This window comes from Oncorhynchus nerka, linkage group LG12, assembly GCF_034236695.1.
Source record: "Oncorhynchus nerka isolate Pitt River linkage group LG12, Oner_Uvic_2.0, whole genome shotgun sequence".
In the NCBI taxonomy this organism is placed as follows: domain Eukaryota; kingdom Metazoa; phylum Chordata; class Actinopteri; order Salmoniformes; family Salmonidae; genus Oncorhynchus; species Oncorhynchus nerka.
Window position 1 is genome coordinate 87,277,648 of NC_088407.1, and position 15,273 is coordinate 87,292,920.

General features: G+C 44.5%; 1 long non-coding RNA gene across 1 annotated transcript; it reads left to right on the forward strand.

The window, feature by feature from the left end:
- Positions 1-1,356: 1,356 nt before the first annotated feature.
- Positions 1,357-2,271, forward strand: LOC115127331 (uncharacterized). The gene is made up of 2 exons (XR_003863358.2): positions 1,357-2,129; positions 2,160-2,271. It is a non-coding gene; the product is annotated as an uncharacterized LOC115127331 (long non-coding RNA).
- The last annotated feature ends 13,002 nt before the right edge of the window (positions 2,272-15,273 follow it).

Genomic DNA, 15,273 nt, shown 5'->3' on the forward strand with positions numbered 1-15,273 from the left:
CATGGAACAACTGGGGGTCTGAGTAACACTGGCCCATGGAACAACTGGGGGGTCCCAGTAACACTGGCCCATGGAACAACTGAGGGGTCTGAGTAACACTGGCCCATGGAACAACTGGGGGTCTGAGTAACACTGGCCCATGGAACAACTGGGGGTCTGAGTAACACTGGCCCATGGAACAACTGGGGGTCTGAGTAACACTGGCCCATGGAACAACTGGGGGTCTGAGTAACACTGGCCCATGGAACAACTGGGGGTCTGAGTAACACTGGCCCATGGAACAACTGGGGCGTCTCAGTAACACTGGCCCATGGAACAACTGGGGGTCCCAGTAACACAGGCCCATGGAACAACTGGGGGGTCTGAGTAACACTGGCCCATGGAACAACTGGGGGCCCCAGTAACACTGGCCCATGGAACAACTGGGGGTCTGAGTAACACTGGCCCATGGAACAACTGGGGGCCCCAGTAACACTGGCCCATGGAACAACTGGGGGTCCGAGTAACACTGGCCCATGGAACAACTGGGGGTCTGAGTAACACTGGCCCATGGAACAACTGGGGGTCTGAATAACACAGGCCCATGGAACAACTGGGGGGGTCTGAGTAACACTGGCCCATGGAACAACTGGGGGCCCCAGTAACACTGGCCCATGGAACAACTGGGGGTCCGAGTAACACTGGCCCATGGAACAACTGGGGGGTCTGAGTAACACTGGCCCATGGAACAACTGGGGGTCTGAGTAACACTGGCCCATGGAACAACTGGGGGTCCCAGTAACACTGGCCCATGGAACAACTGGGGGTCCCAGTAACACTGGCCCATGGAACAACTGGGGGTCCCAGTAACACTGGCCCATGGAACAACTGGGGGGTCCCAGTAACACTGGCCCATGGAACAACTGGGGGGTCTGAGTAACACTGGCCCATGGAACAACTGGGGGTCCCAGTAACACTGGCCCATGGAACAACTGGGGGTCTGAGTAACACTGGCCCATGGAACAACTGGGGGTCCGAGTAACACTGGCCCATGGAACAACTGGGGGTCCCAGTAACACTGGCCCATGGAACAACTGGGGTCTGAGTAACACTGGCCCATGGAACAACTGGGGGGTCTGAGTAACACTGGCCCATGGAACAACTGGGGGGTCTGAGTAACACTGGCCCATGGAACAACTGGGGGGTCTGAGTAACACTGGCCCATGGAACAACTGGGGGGTCTGAGTAACACTGGCCCATGGAACAACTGGGGGGTCCCAGTAACACTGGCCCATGGAACAACTGGGGGGCCCCAGTAACACTGGCCCATGGAACAACTGGGGGTCCCAGTAACACTGGCCCATGGAACAACTGGGGGTCCCAGTAACACTGGCCCATGGAACAACTGGGGGGTCCCAGTAACACTGGCCCATGGAACAACTGGGGGGTCCCAGTAACACTGGCCCATGGAACAACTGGGGGGGTCCCAGTAACACTGGCCCATGGAACAACTGGGGGGGGTCCCAGTAACACTGGCCCATGGAACAACTGGGGGGTCCCAGTAACACTGGCCCATGGAACAACTGGGGGGTCCCTGAGGAGAGGTCTGAGTAACACCACTTTTCACCAGGAGCCAATGGTCAACAGTAGTATACTATGTAAAGGAAAGGGGGCCATTTCGGATGCAACCTGAGACTCTGGCTTTTCTTTTGTTTTTACAGTCCAGTTTCTTGGTTTGGTGACACTAAAAAGGGTGTCACAATTTATCATTTTTGCGCCATTGGGACGTGTATTCTGCTAAGATCAGGACACTGGCTATGAGGGCTTGGCCCTCTGTCTGTCAATCAGAACATACCGGATAATGATTGGTCCAATATTACTGGGGCAGCAATGCATTCTGGAACTTCTAGAAATTGTCATCACTTCTGAGGTCAAACCATAGATGACATTAAATATCACAAGATCCAAAAATTATGTAATAACATTGACAATGGTATTGTGAATGCACTACTAGTTAGTCATTTAGTCTTAAGGCAGAACTTGTATTTTTGTTTAAGTTTTTTGTTGTTGAAGAAAACAGGTTCCGGACTAAAGGCGTTTGAGTCATTTAGAGTTTTCAGTGAGATTCTTGGTGAAGTGTCAGCATTTTTGTGGCTAATCTGTTGTTGCCATGCAAACAGCTGGCTAATCTGTTGTTGCCATGCAAACAGCTGGCTAATCTGTTGTTGCCATGCAAACAGCTGAGTGGCGGCATGTAAAAAAAATAAATAGTTTCAGTGTTAAGGATGATAATTGTTTCTTGTCTCTCTCGTCCTCATCCAAACCCCTCTGTCTCCAGCAGCAGCACATGTTTTATTCTGGTTTATTTATTCAATGAAAGAATCATTCATTGTCTGGTTACACTGATGCCATTTTTGAGATGTTTTTCCTCTCTCCATTTATAAGGATTTTAAAAATCAATTTACAATGATGAAAATCTCATTTTACTCTCACCTTTCAAGACACCCAAAGGATACTTTGAATTAAATAGCAAATTGAAACAATAATCGACGTACATTGTCTTTTAGTGTACCATTCCATTTCTCTAATTGAAAAGAGATTGTATAATGTTTCTGAACGGCACAGTACCAAGTCACCATGGCAACGAAGCTTCAACACTGCAGTGAAAGAAATGTGACCCTGAACAGACCACAGACTGGAGAATACAGAACACAGAACACAGACTGGAAAATACAGAACACAGACCACAGACTGGAGAATACAGAACACAGAATACAGAACACAGACCACAGACTGGAGAATACAGAACACAGACTGGAGAATACAGAACACAGAATACAGAACACAGACTGGAGAATACAGAACACAGAATACAGAACACAGACTGGAGAATACAGAACACAGAATACAGACCACAGACTGGAGAATACAGAACACAGACTGGAGAATACAGAACACAGACTGGAGAATACAGAACACAGAATACAGAACACAGACTGGAGAATACAGAACACAGAACACAGACTGGAAAATACAGAACACAGACCACAGACTGGAGAATACAGAACACAGAACACAGACTGGAAAATACAGAACACAGACCACAGACTGGAGAATACAGAACACAGAATACAGAACACAGACCACAGACTGGAGAATACAGAACACAGACTGGAGAATACAGAACACAGACTGGAGAATACAGAACACAGAATACAGAACACAGACTGGAGAATACAGAATACAGAACACAGACTGGAGAATACAGAACACAGACTGGAGAATACAGAATACAGAACACAGACTGGAGAATACAGAACACAGACCAAACCAGTCTATAGACTGGAGAATACAGAACACGGACCAAACCAGTCTATAGACCGGAGAATACAGAACACGGACCAAACCAGTTTATAGACTGGAGAATACAGACCAAACCAATCTATAGACCGGAGAATACAGACCAAACCAATCTATAGACTGGAGAATACAGAATGCAAACCACACCAATCTATAGACCGATCTATGGTTAGACGTTCTAGGAATATAAATGTCCCCTCTCATTGACACCGCAGGAGTTCAATGATAACTATTTATAGTAATTCAGATGCTGAAGACAGCCTACAGTACCTTGATCGGTCTTCAACTTGAGGCATTTAGAGGGGGCAGCACTGAGCTAGCCTGCAACGTGACTCCCTTGAGAAGCTCAAACCGCGCATGATACGTCTCCATGACGCGCCATCACAATCGACTTCTTTTGGTTTCAATGTGTTACCGTAGCGATTATGATGGCGTCTCATGGAGATATATCATGCACAGTCTTCACATATGGAATGAATGCTGTCGATGACTTTGTCCATTCACAAATCAAATGTATTTATATAGCCCTTCGTACATCAGCTGATATCTCAAAGTGCTGTACAGAAACCCAGCCTAAAACCCCAAACAGCAAGCAATGCAGGTGTAGAAGCACGGTGGCTAGGAAAAACTCCCTAGAAAGGCCAGAGCCTAGGAAGAAACTTGGAGAGGAACCAGGCTATGAGGGGTGGCCAGTCCTCTTCTGGCTGTGCCGGGTGGAGATTATAACAGAACATGGCCAAGATGTTCAAATGTTCATAAATGACCAGCATGGTCCAATAATAATAAGGCAGAACAGTTGAAACTGGAGCAGCAGCACGGCCAGGTGGACTGGGGACAGCAAGGAGTCATCATGTCATCATTCAACAAACAGTTGAAGTCGGAAGTTTACATACACAATAGCCAAATACATTTAAACTCAGTTTTTTTTACAATTCCTGACGTTTAATCCTAGTAAAAATTCCTTGTTTTAGGTCAGTTAGGATCACTTTATTTTAAGAATGTGAAATGTCAGAATAATAGTAGAGAGAATTATTTCTTTCAGCTTTTATTTCTTTCATCACATTCCCAGTGGGTCAGAAGTTTACATACTCAATTAGTATTTGGTAGCATTGCCTTTAAATTGTTTAAATTGAGTCAAACGTTTCGGGTAGCCTTCCACAAGCTTCCCACAATGAGTTGGGTGAATTTTGGCCCATTCCTCCTGACAGAGCTGGTGTAACTGAGTCAGGTTTGTTGGCCTCCTTGCTCGCACACACTTTTTCAGTTCTGCCCACGAATTGTCTATAGGATTGAGGTCAGCTCTTTGTGATGACCACTCCAATACCTTGACTTTGTGTCCTGAAGCCATTTTGCCACAACTTTGGAAGAATGCTTGGGGTCATTGTCCATTTGGAAGACCCATTTGCGACCAAGCTTTAACTTCCTGACTGATGTCTTGAGATGTTGCTTCAATATATCCACATCATTTTCCTGCCTCATGATGCCATCTATTTTGTGAAGTGCACCAGTCCCTCCTGCAGCAAAGCACCCCCACAACATGATGCTGCCACCCCCGTGCTTCACGGTTGGGATGGTGTTCGTCAGCTTGCAAACCTCCCCTTTTTCCTCCAAACATAACGATGGTCATTATGGCCAAACGGTTCTATTTTTGTTTCATCAGACCAGAGGACATTTCTCCAAAAAGTTTGATCTTTGTCCCCATGTGCAGTTGCAAACTGTAGTCTGGCTTTTTTATGGCGGTTTTGGAGCAGTGGCTTTTTCCTTGCTGAGCAGCCTTTCAGGTTATGTCGATATAGGACTCGTTTTACTGTGGATATAGATACTTTTGTACCTGTTTCCTCCAGCATCCTCACAAGGTCCTTTGCTGCTGTTCTGGGATTGATTTGCACTTTTCACACCAAGGTACATTAATCTCTAGGAGACAGAACGCGTCTCCTTCCTGAGCGGTATGACGGCTGCATGGTCCCATGGTGTTTATACTTGCGTAATATTATTTGTACAGATGAACGTGGTACCTTCAGGTGTTTGCAAATTGCTCCCAAGGATGAACCAGACTTGTGGTCTACAATTTTTTTTCTGAGGTCTTGGCTGATTTCTTTTGAGTTTCCCATGATGTCAAGCAAAGAGGCACTGAGTTTGAAGGTAGGCCTCGAAATACATCCACAGATTCACCTCCAATTAACTCAAATGAAGTCAATTGGCCTATCAGAAGCTTCTAAAGCCATGACATCATTTTCTGGAATTTTCCAGGCTATTTAAAGGCACAGTCAACTTAGTGTGTGTAAACTTCTGACCCACTGGAATTGTGACACAGTGAATTATAAGTGAAATAATCTGTCTGTAAACAATTGTTGGAAAAATTCCTTGGGTCATGCACAAAGTAGATGTCCTAACCGACTTGCCAAAACTATAGTTTGTTAACAAGAAATGTGTGGAGGGGTTGAAAAATGACTCCAACCTCAGTGTATGTAAACTTCCGACTTCAACTGTATATACTGGACCAAACTCAACAACAGGTTTATCCTTTTTCAGTCTATTATCAGCACTCCTGTGTCAGTGATTATTCAATGAAAACAGAAATCAGCTGTGGTAACCGTCTACATTCCTGTCACTTTATTGTAAATATAATGTACATCCCACTGTCATTTTTTAATATAATATCCTTTCTCGATTTTGTTAGATAACATCTCTTAATACGCCGCTATTTATAGTACCAACTAACAGCAGCTAGCAATTTCAGTGTAATTGATGGGAGAGGAATTCCACAGGGTTATGCTAGGTCTCTACCCAAAAGAAGACTTCATTCACAGTGACCTAAGAGTGAGCTGAATTACCATAAAAGGACTAACGTCTTCTGATCAGATGACAAAAGAAGCCACGCCCTCTCAGACTGACACGTGTTCCAACTGGCACCCTATTCCCTACACAGTGGTTAAAAGTAGTGCGCTGTAAAAGGAATGAAGGGAACCGTTTGGGACGCAAGCTCAGATTCTCCTAACAGTGGAAGGATTGTTAGTGGGGCAAATGATATCATCATCTGTAGCTGTCTGTCTTGGAATCCATGATTCTGGTAGGATGTCTTCAGGGCCAATGTCTAGTCTAGTCAATGGCCTATTCTTGTTTTGGAAAAAGTCTGTCTACGGTCCTCTTCTGTCCTCTCCTCGGTTCTCCTCGGTCCTCCTCTCTTCTGTCCTCTCCTCGGTCCTCCTCTCTTCTGTTCTCTCCTCGGTCCTCTCCTCGGTCCTCCTCTCCTCGGTCCTCCTCTCTTCTGTCCTCTCCTCGGTCCTCCTCTCTTCTGTCCTCTCCTCGGTCCTCCCCCTGGTCCTCCTGTCCTCCGTGACCGGAAACCGATAAGTGGTCGAGGAGAGTATCAATTCATTATTAGGCAAATGGAAGACGTTCCCTTTCCTCAACGCCTATCCTCAATTATCTATGACCTTTTTCAAAAGGAAGGCGAGAGAGGACTCAGGAGTTGAGCCAATCCAATTGAGAATAGGCCATATTGTTCGAGGTTATCGCCAGAGGATATCCTGGGGCAAAGTCCAGAGCACACACTAACATACCTATACCTTCTAGTCATTCTATGTCTATGCCCTTCTAGTCATTCTACGTCTATGCCCTCAAGCCCTTCTAGTCATTCTATGTCTATGCCCTCAAGCCCTTCTAGTCATTCTATGTCTGCCCTCAAGCCCTTCTAGTCATTCTATGTCTATGCCCTCAAGCCCTTCTAGTCATTCTATGTCTATGCCCTCAAGCCCTTCTAATCATTATATGTCTATGTCCTCAAGGCCTTCTAGTCATTCTATGTCTATGCCCTCAAGCCCTTCTAGTCATTCTGTCTCAAGCCCTTCTAGTCATTCTATGCCTCAAGCCCTTCTAGTCATTCTATGTCTATGCCCTCAAGCCCTTCTAGTCATTCTGTCTCAAGCCCTTCTAGTCATTCTGTCTCGAGCCCTTCTAGTCATTCTATGTCTATGTCCTCAAGGCCTTCTAGTCATTCTATGTCTTCAAGCCCTTCTAGTCATTATATGTCTATGCCCTCAAGCCCTTCTAGTCATTCTGTCTCGAGCCCTTCTAGTCATTCTATGCCTCAAGCCCTTCTAGTCATTCTATGTCTATGCCCTCAAGCCCTTCTAGTCATTCTGTCTCGAGCCCTTCTAGTCATTCTATGTCTATGTCCTCAAGGCCTTCTAGTCATTCTATGTCTTCAAGCCCTTCTAGTCATTATATGTCTATGCCCTCAAGCCCTTCTAGTCATTATATGTCTCAAGCCCACAAGCCCTTCTAGTCATTATATGTCCTCAAGCCCTTCTAGTCATTCTATGTCTCAAGCCCTTCTAGTCATTCTATGTCTATGCCCTCAAGCCCTTCTAGTCATTCTATGTCCTCAAGCCCTTCTAGTCATTCTATGTCTATACCCTCATGGTGTTGGAGACCTGAGGGATGACAGACCAGACAGTATTGTCATTGGAGGTTGTCTCTCTCCCTCAACATAGTGCTGCAAACCACAGCAGTGTGAACATCCAGGCAAGCTGTCACTGTGACTATGTCCACAATGGCAACCTATTCCCCATGGGCCACGGGTCAAACGTAGTACACGATATAGGGAATAGAGAGCCATTTGGGATCAACTTTACAGGAAATAGATGGACATCCTTCACCCCCCCCCCCCCCATGACATAGCAGCATCTTGGTTTTTTCTACTGTTACAACTATCTTCTTTGTAAAGAATTGTGAAATATTCTCATGTATGTAAAGGAAAATATTATGTTTTTGAGTCATATTTAATGCATTGGGGCACTGAGGCTGCACACATTCAGCCCTCGTTGTTTTGAGAAGGAATTGACCTTTAACTCTCGGCTCACAACTTAAAAGCTTGATACTTTATTTATACAACCATTCTACAAAAAAAACATTGTCATTGTTTTCCCAGCTAGTTATCCCATACAAGGAATGATATCTGTAACTGAAGGGAAGGATGGCTGCATTTGAATTCCTTACAACATGGTTGGAATACCTTGGTTAGATGCCAGAGAACGATCAAACAATGACACACACACACACACATACTCACACACCACACACACACACACGGTCTTCACAGACACACACGGTCTTCACATACACACAGTCTACACACACACACACGCACACACACAGTCTACACACACACACACACAGTCTACACACACACACACGCACACACACAGTCTACACACACACGGTCTACACACACACGGTCTTCACACACACACACGGTCTACACACACACACACACGGTCTACACACACACACACACACACGGTCTTCACACATACACACAACGGTCTTTACACACGGTCTTCACACACACGGTCTTCACACACACACACACGGTCTTCACACACACACACACGGTCTTCACACACACACACACACGGTCTTCACACATACACACAACGGTCTTTACACACGGTCTTCACACACACACACACACACGGTCTTCACACGACCTCCGTCTCAGAGGACTCAAAGCTGCTTGTCTTACTATTTCCTGTTGTCTCGACATGTCATGTGATCAGTCCTCCAGGACAGAAATGACTAGACCAGAGAAAGAACTTGATAAAATTATAATTAGACAGTAACTTATGAATTGAAGAATGGTGCTGCAATGGATAGCTTCTGTTTTACGGGCTCCTGGTCAACACTGCACATTATTATTATTTTTTTTTTTTTTTTTTAATAATCATTACTTTTTTTTTGTTCATAATGTTTCCCCCATCGTTTCCTATGACCGAAAAGGAGCTTCTGGACAACAGAACAGTGATCACTAACCTTGATTTGAATTCAGATTTCTACTGCTCCCCCCCTCCCCCCAAACCAGGCCCTAATCCCCGAGACTAGGAAAAGACTGCATAAGGCCGACGTGTGGGCACTTTGACGAAACCGTTGTCTAATAAATACGCCCCCCCCCCCCCCCTCTACCGTCCGTTCTATTGGCGAACGTACAATCACTGGAGAACAAACTGGACTTTGCTTTGTTCGAGACTATCAACGGGAACTGAAGAAATATAATATTGTATGTTTCTCAGAGACGTGGCTGAACAAGAACATGGATGATATGAATCAAGCTGTTTTTTTTCTCCATTGTCGGGTAAGGTTAGATGGGAGTGGTGGGGGTGTCTCTGTTAACAACAGCTGGTGCTCTCTAATATTAAAGGACGTCTTGAGGTTCTGTTCACCTGAGGTAGAGTATCTCATGATAAGCTGCAGATCATACTATTTACCAAGAGAGTTTGAATCTGTACTTTTTTTTCTTCGTAGCTGTCTATTTTCACCACCACAAACCGATGCTGTCCTTATTCGGCTCGTTGAGTGAGGTCTTAAGGCCATAAGCAAACAGGAAGACGCTCATCCAGAAGGGATCCTATTGGCCCGGTGATTTTCAAGCGGGGAAACTGATATCCGTTTTACCTCATTTTTACCTGCATGTCACCTGTGCAGGTAGAGTAGACAAAATTCTAGATGACCTTTACTTCACACACAGAGACGCGTACAAAGCTCTCCCTCGCCCTCCATTTGGCAAATCTGACCATAACTCTATCGGCCTCATTCCTGCCTACAAGCAACAACAAAAAAACTCAAACAGGAAGTACCAGTGACGCACTCGTTACTGAAGTGTTCTGATGAAGCGGTTGCTAAGCTACAGGACTGTTTCGGTAGCACAGACTGGAATATGTTCCGGGATTCATCTGATAACATGGAGGAGTTTACTATGTCAGTCACCGACTTCATTAATAAGAGCATCGACGACGTCGTCCCCACAGTGGCCGTACGTACATACAGTGCCTATAGAAAGTATTCACACCCCTTGACTTTTTCCAAATGTTGTTTTGTTACAACCTGAATTTAAAATGGAATTACATTGAGATTTGGTGTCACTGATCGACACACTATAATGCCAAAGTGGAATTAGGTTTTTAGAAATGTTTACAAAAATGAAAAGCATAAATAAGTTCAGGAGTAAAAATGTGCTTAACAAGTTACATAAGTTGCATGGGCTCACCCTGTGTGCTATAATAGTGTTTTACATTCTTTTTAAATGACTACCTCATCTCTGTAACCCCCACACATACAGATAATTGTAAGGTCCCTCAGTCCAGCAGGGAATTTCAAACACAGATTTAACGACAAAGACCAGGGAGGTTTTCCAATGGTTCGCAAAGAAAGGCAACTATTGGTAGATGGGTAAACAGCAGACATTGAATATCCCTTTGAGCATGGTGAAGTTATCAATACACCCAGTCACTACAAAGATACAGGTGTCCTTCCTAACTGAGTTACCGGAGAGGAAGGAAACCGCTCAGGGATTTCACCATGAGGTCAATGGTGACTTTAAAACAGTTTACAGAGTTTAATGGCTGTGATAGGAGAAACTGAGGATGGATCAACAACATTGTAGTTACTCCTCAATACTAACCTAAATGACAGAGTGAAAAGAAGGAATCCTGTACAAAATAAAAAATATTCCAAAACATGCATCCTGTTTGCAATAAGGCAAGTAATACAGCAAGAAATGTCGCGAAGAAATGAACTTTATGTCCTGAATACAAAGCGTTATGTTTGGGGCAAATCCAACACGTCACTGAGTACTACTCTTCATATGTTCAAACATGGTGGTGGCTGCATCATGTTATGGGTATGCTAGTCATCGGCAAGGACTAGGACAAGGTTTTAGGATAAAACAAACAGACTAGAGCGAATCACAGGCAAAATCCTAGAGGAAAACCTGGTTCAGTCTGCTTTGACACAGAGGAAGACAAATTCACCTTTCAGCAGGACAATAACCTAAAACACAAGGCCAAATATTCACTGGAGTTGCTTACCAAGATGACATTGAATGTTCCTGAGTGGCCTAGTTACAGTTTTGACTTATTTTGGTTTGTAAATCTATAGCAAGAGTTGAAAATGGCTGTCTTTCAATGATCAACAACCAATTTGAAAGAATAATGGGCAAATATTGTAAAATCCAGGTGTGCAGAACTCTTAGATTTACCCAGAAAGATTCACAGCTGTAATCACTCTTAGAGACTTACCCAGAAAGACTCACAGCTGTAATCACTCTTAGAGACTTACCCAGAAAGATTCACAGCTGTAATCACTCTTAGAGACTTACCCAGAAAGACTCACAGCTCTTAGAGACTTACCCAGAAAGACTCACAGCTGTAATCACTCTTCAAGATTTACCCAGAAAGATTCACAGCTGTAATCACTCTTAGAGATTTACCCAGAAAGATTCACAGCTGTAATCACTCTTAGAGACTTACCCAGAAAGACTCACAGCTCTTAGAGACTTACCCAGAAAGACTCACAGCTGTAATCACTCTTCGAGATTTACCCAGAAAGATTCACAGCTGTAATCACTCTTAGAGACTTACCCAGAAAGATTCACAGCTGTAATCACTCTTAGAGACTTACCCAGAAAGACTCACAGCTGTAATCGCTCTTAGAGACTTACCCAGAAAGACTCACAGCTGTAATCACTCTTAGAGACTTACCCAGAAAGATTCACAGCTGTGCTTTATATTCCATGATTTTTGGGGGAATTTCTCTTCCACATTAGAGTATTTTGTGTAGATTGTTGACAAAAAAATAGAATTAAATCCATTTTAATCCCACTTTCTAACAACAAAATGTGGGAAAAATCAAGGGGTGTGAATACTTGCTGAAAGCCCTGTAGCCGTACATATCCCAACCAGAAGCCATGGATTACAGGCAACATCCGCACCGAGCTAAAGGCTAGAGCTGCCGTCTTTAAGGAGCGGGACACTAATCCGGACGCTTATAAGAAATCTCGCTATGCCCGCCGACGAACCATCAAACAGGCAAAGCGTCAATACAGGACTAAGATCCAATTCTACTACACCGGCTCGGACGCTCTGCGGATGTGGCAGGGCTTGCAAACTATCACGGATTACAAAGGGAACCCCAGCCGCGAGCTTCCCAGTGATGAGAGCCTACCAGACGAGCTAAATGCCTTCTATGCCCGCTTCGAGGCAAGCAACACTGAACCATGCATGAGAGCACCAGCTGTTCTGGACGACTGTGTGATCAGGCCCTACGTAGCCAATGTGAGTAAGACCTTTGAACAGGTGAACATTCACAGATTGATTACCAGGACGCATACTCAGAACATGCGCTGACCAGCTGGCAAGTGTCTTCACTGACATTTTCCTTCTCTCCCTGACCCAGTCTGTAATACCTGCATGTTTCAAGCAGACCCCCATAGTCCTTGTGCCCAAGAACGTCAAGGTAAACCATCTAAATGACTACCGACCCATAGCACTCGCATCTGTAGCCATGAAGTGCTTTGAAAGGCTGGTCATGGCTCACATCAACACCATTATCACAGAAATCCTAGACCCACTCCAATTTGCATAACGCCCCAACAGATCCACAGATAATGCCATCTCTATTGCACTCCACACTACCCTTTCCCACCTGGACAAAGGGAACACCTATGTGAGAATGCTATTCATTGTCTACAGCTCAATGTTCAACACCATAGTGCCCTCAAAGCTCATCGCTAAGCTATGGTCCCTGGGACTGAACAACTCCGTCTGCAACTGGATCCTGAACTTCCTGACTTCCTGGGCCGTCCCCAGTTGGTGAGGGTAGGCAACAATACATCCGCCACGCTGACCCTCAACACAGGGGCCCCTCAGGGTTGCATGCTTAGTCCCCTCCTGTACTCACTGTTTGACCATGACCGCGTGGCCACGCATGACTCCAAACATCATCATTCAATTTGCTGATGACACAGCGGCGGTAGGCCTGAGCACTGACGACGATGACACAGCCTTTAGCAACGTTTCCCAAACATGGTCCTGGGGATCCCAGGAGGTGCAAGTTTTTTTTAAATTTTCCCCCAGATGATTCATATAATGACCTCATCACCTGAGACAGCCTATAGGGATGAAGTCAGAGACCTGGCAGCGTGGTGCCAGGACAACAACAACCTCTCCCTTAGGAGCTGATCATGGACTACAGGAAACGGAGGGCCGAGCACGCCCCCTATTCACATTGACGGGTTGAGAGCTTCAAGTTCCTCAGTGTCCACATCACTAAGGAGCTGCCATGGTCCTCACACACCAACATAGTCGTGACAACACTACCACTTCCCCCTCAGGAGGCTGAAAATATTTGGCATGGGTCCTCAAGTCCTCAAACAAGTTAAACAGCTGCACCATTGAGAGCATCTTGACTGGCTGCATCACCACTTGTTATGGCGATTACAAGGCACTACAGAAAGTAGTGTGTAGGGGCCCTGTACATCAATGGGGCTGAGCTTCCTGCAATCCAGGACCTCTATACCAGGCGGTGTCAGAGGAAGACCCTAAAAATGGTAAAAAAAGACTCCAGCCACCTAAGTCATAGACTGTTCTCTCTGCTACTGCCAAGCAAGTGGTACCAACACACCAAGTCTGTAACCAACAGGACCCTGAACAGCTTCTACCCCCAAGTCATTGACTGTTCTCTCTGCTACTGCCAAGCAAGTGGTACCGACACACCAAGTCTGGAACCAACAGGGCCCTGAACAGCTTCTACCCCCAGGCCATGAGACATCTAAACAAGAATGCTAAATAGCTGAATAAAATGGCTACCTGGACTACCTGCATTGACCCTTTTTGTACAAACTCTTTTGACTCATCACATTTGACTCAGTACTGGTACTCTGTGTATATAGCCTAGTTATCATTACTCAGTACTGGTACCCTGTGTATATAGCCTAGTTATCATTACTCAGTACTGGTACCCTGTGTATATAGCCTAGTTATCATTACTCAGTACTGGTACTCTGTGTATATAACCTAGTTATCATTGACTCAGTACTGGTACCCTGTGTATATAACCTAGTTATCATCACTCAGTACTGGTACCCTGTGTATATAACCTAGTTATCATTGACTCAGTACTGGTACCCTGTGTATATAACCTAGTTATCATTGACTCAGTACTGGTACCCTGTGTATATAACCTAGTTATCATTACTCAGTACTGGTACCCTGTGGATATAACCTAGTTATCATTACCCAGTACTGGTACCCTGTGTATATAGCCTAGTTATCATTACTCAGTACTGGTACCCTGTGGATATAGCCTAGTTATCATTACTCAGTACTGGTACTCTGTGGATATAGCCTAGTTATCATTACTCAGTACTGGTACCCTGTGTATATAGCCTAGTTATCATTACTCAGTACTGGTACCCTGTGTATATAACCTAGTTATCATTACTCAGTACTGGTACCATGTCTATATAGCCTAGTTATCATTACTCAGTACTGGTACTCTGTGTATATAGCCTAGTTATCATTACTCAGTACTGGTACCATGTCTATATAGCCTAGTTATCATTAATCATTACATTTACATTTACATTTAAGTCATTTAGCAGACGCTCAATCAGTACTGGTACTCTGTGTATATAGCCTAGTTATCATTACTCAGTACTGGTACCATGTCTATATAGCCTAGTTATCATTACTCAGTACTGGTACCCTGTGTATATAGCCTAGTTATCATTACTCAGTACTGGTACCATGTCTATATAAGCTAGTTATCATTACTCAGTACTGGTACCCTGTGTATATAACCTAGTTATCATTACTCAGTACTGGTACCCTGTGTATATAGCCTAGTTATCATTACTCAGTACTGGTACTCTGTGTATATAACCTAGTTATCATTACTCAGTACTGGTACCATGTCTATATAGCCTAGTTATCATTACTCAGCACTGGTACTCTGTGTATATAGCCTAGTTATCATTACTCAGTACTGGTACCATGTCTATATAGCCTAGTTATCATTACTCAGTACTGGTACCCTGTGTATATAGCCTAGTTATCATTACTCAGTACTGGTACCCTGTCTATATAGCCTAGTTATCAT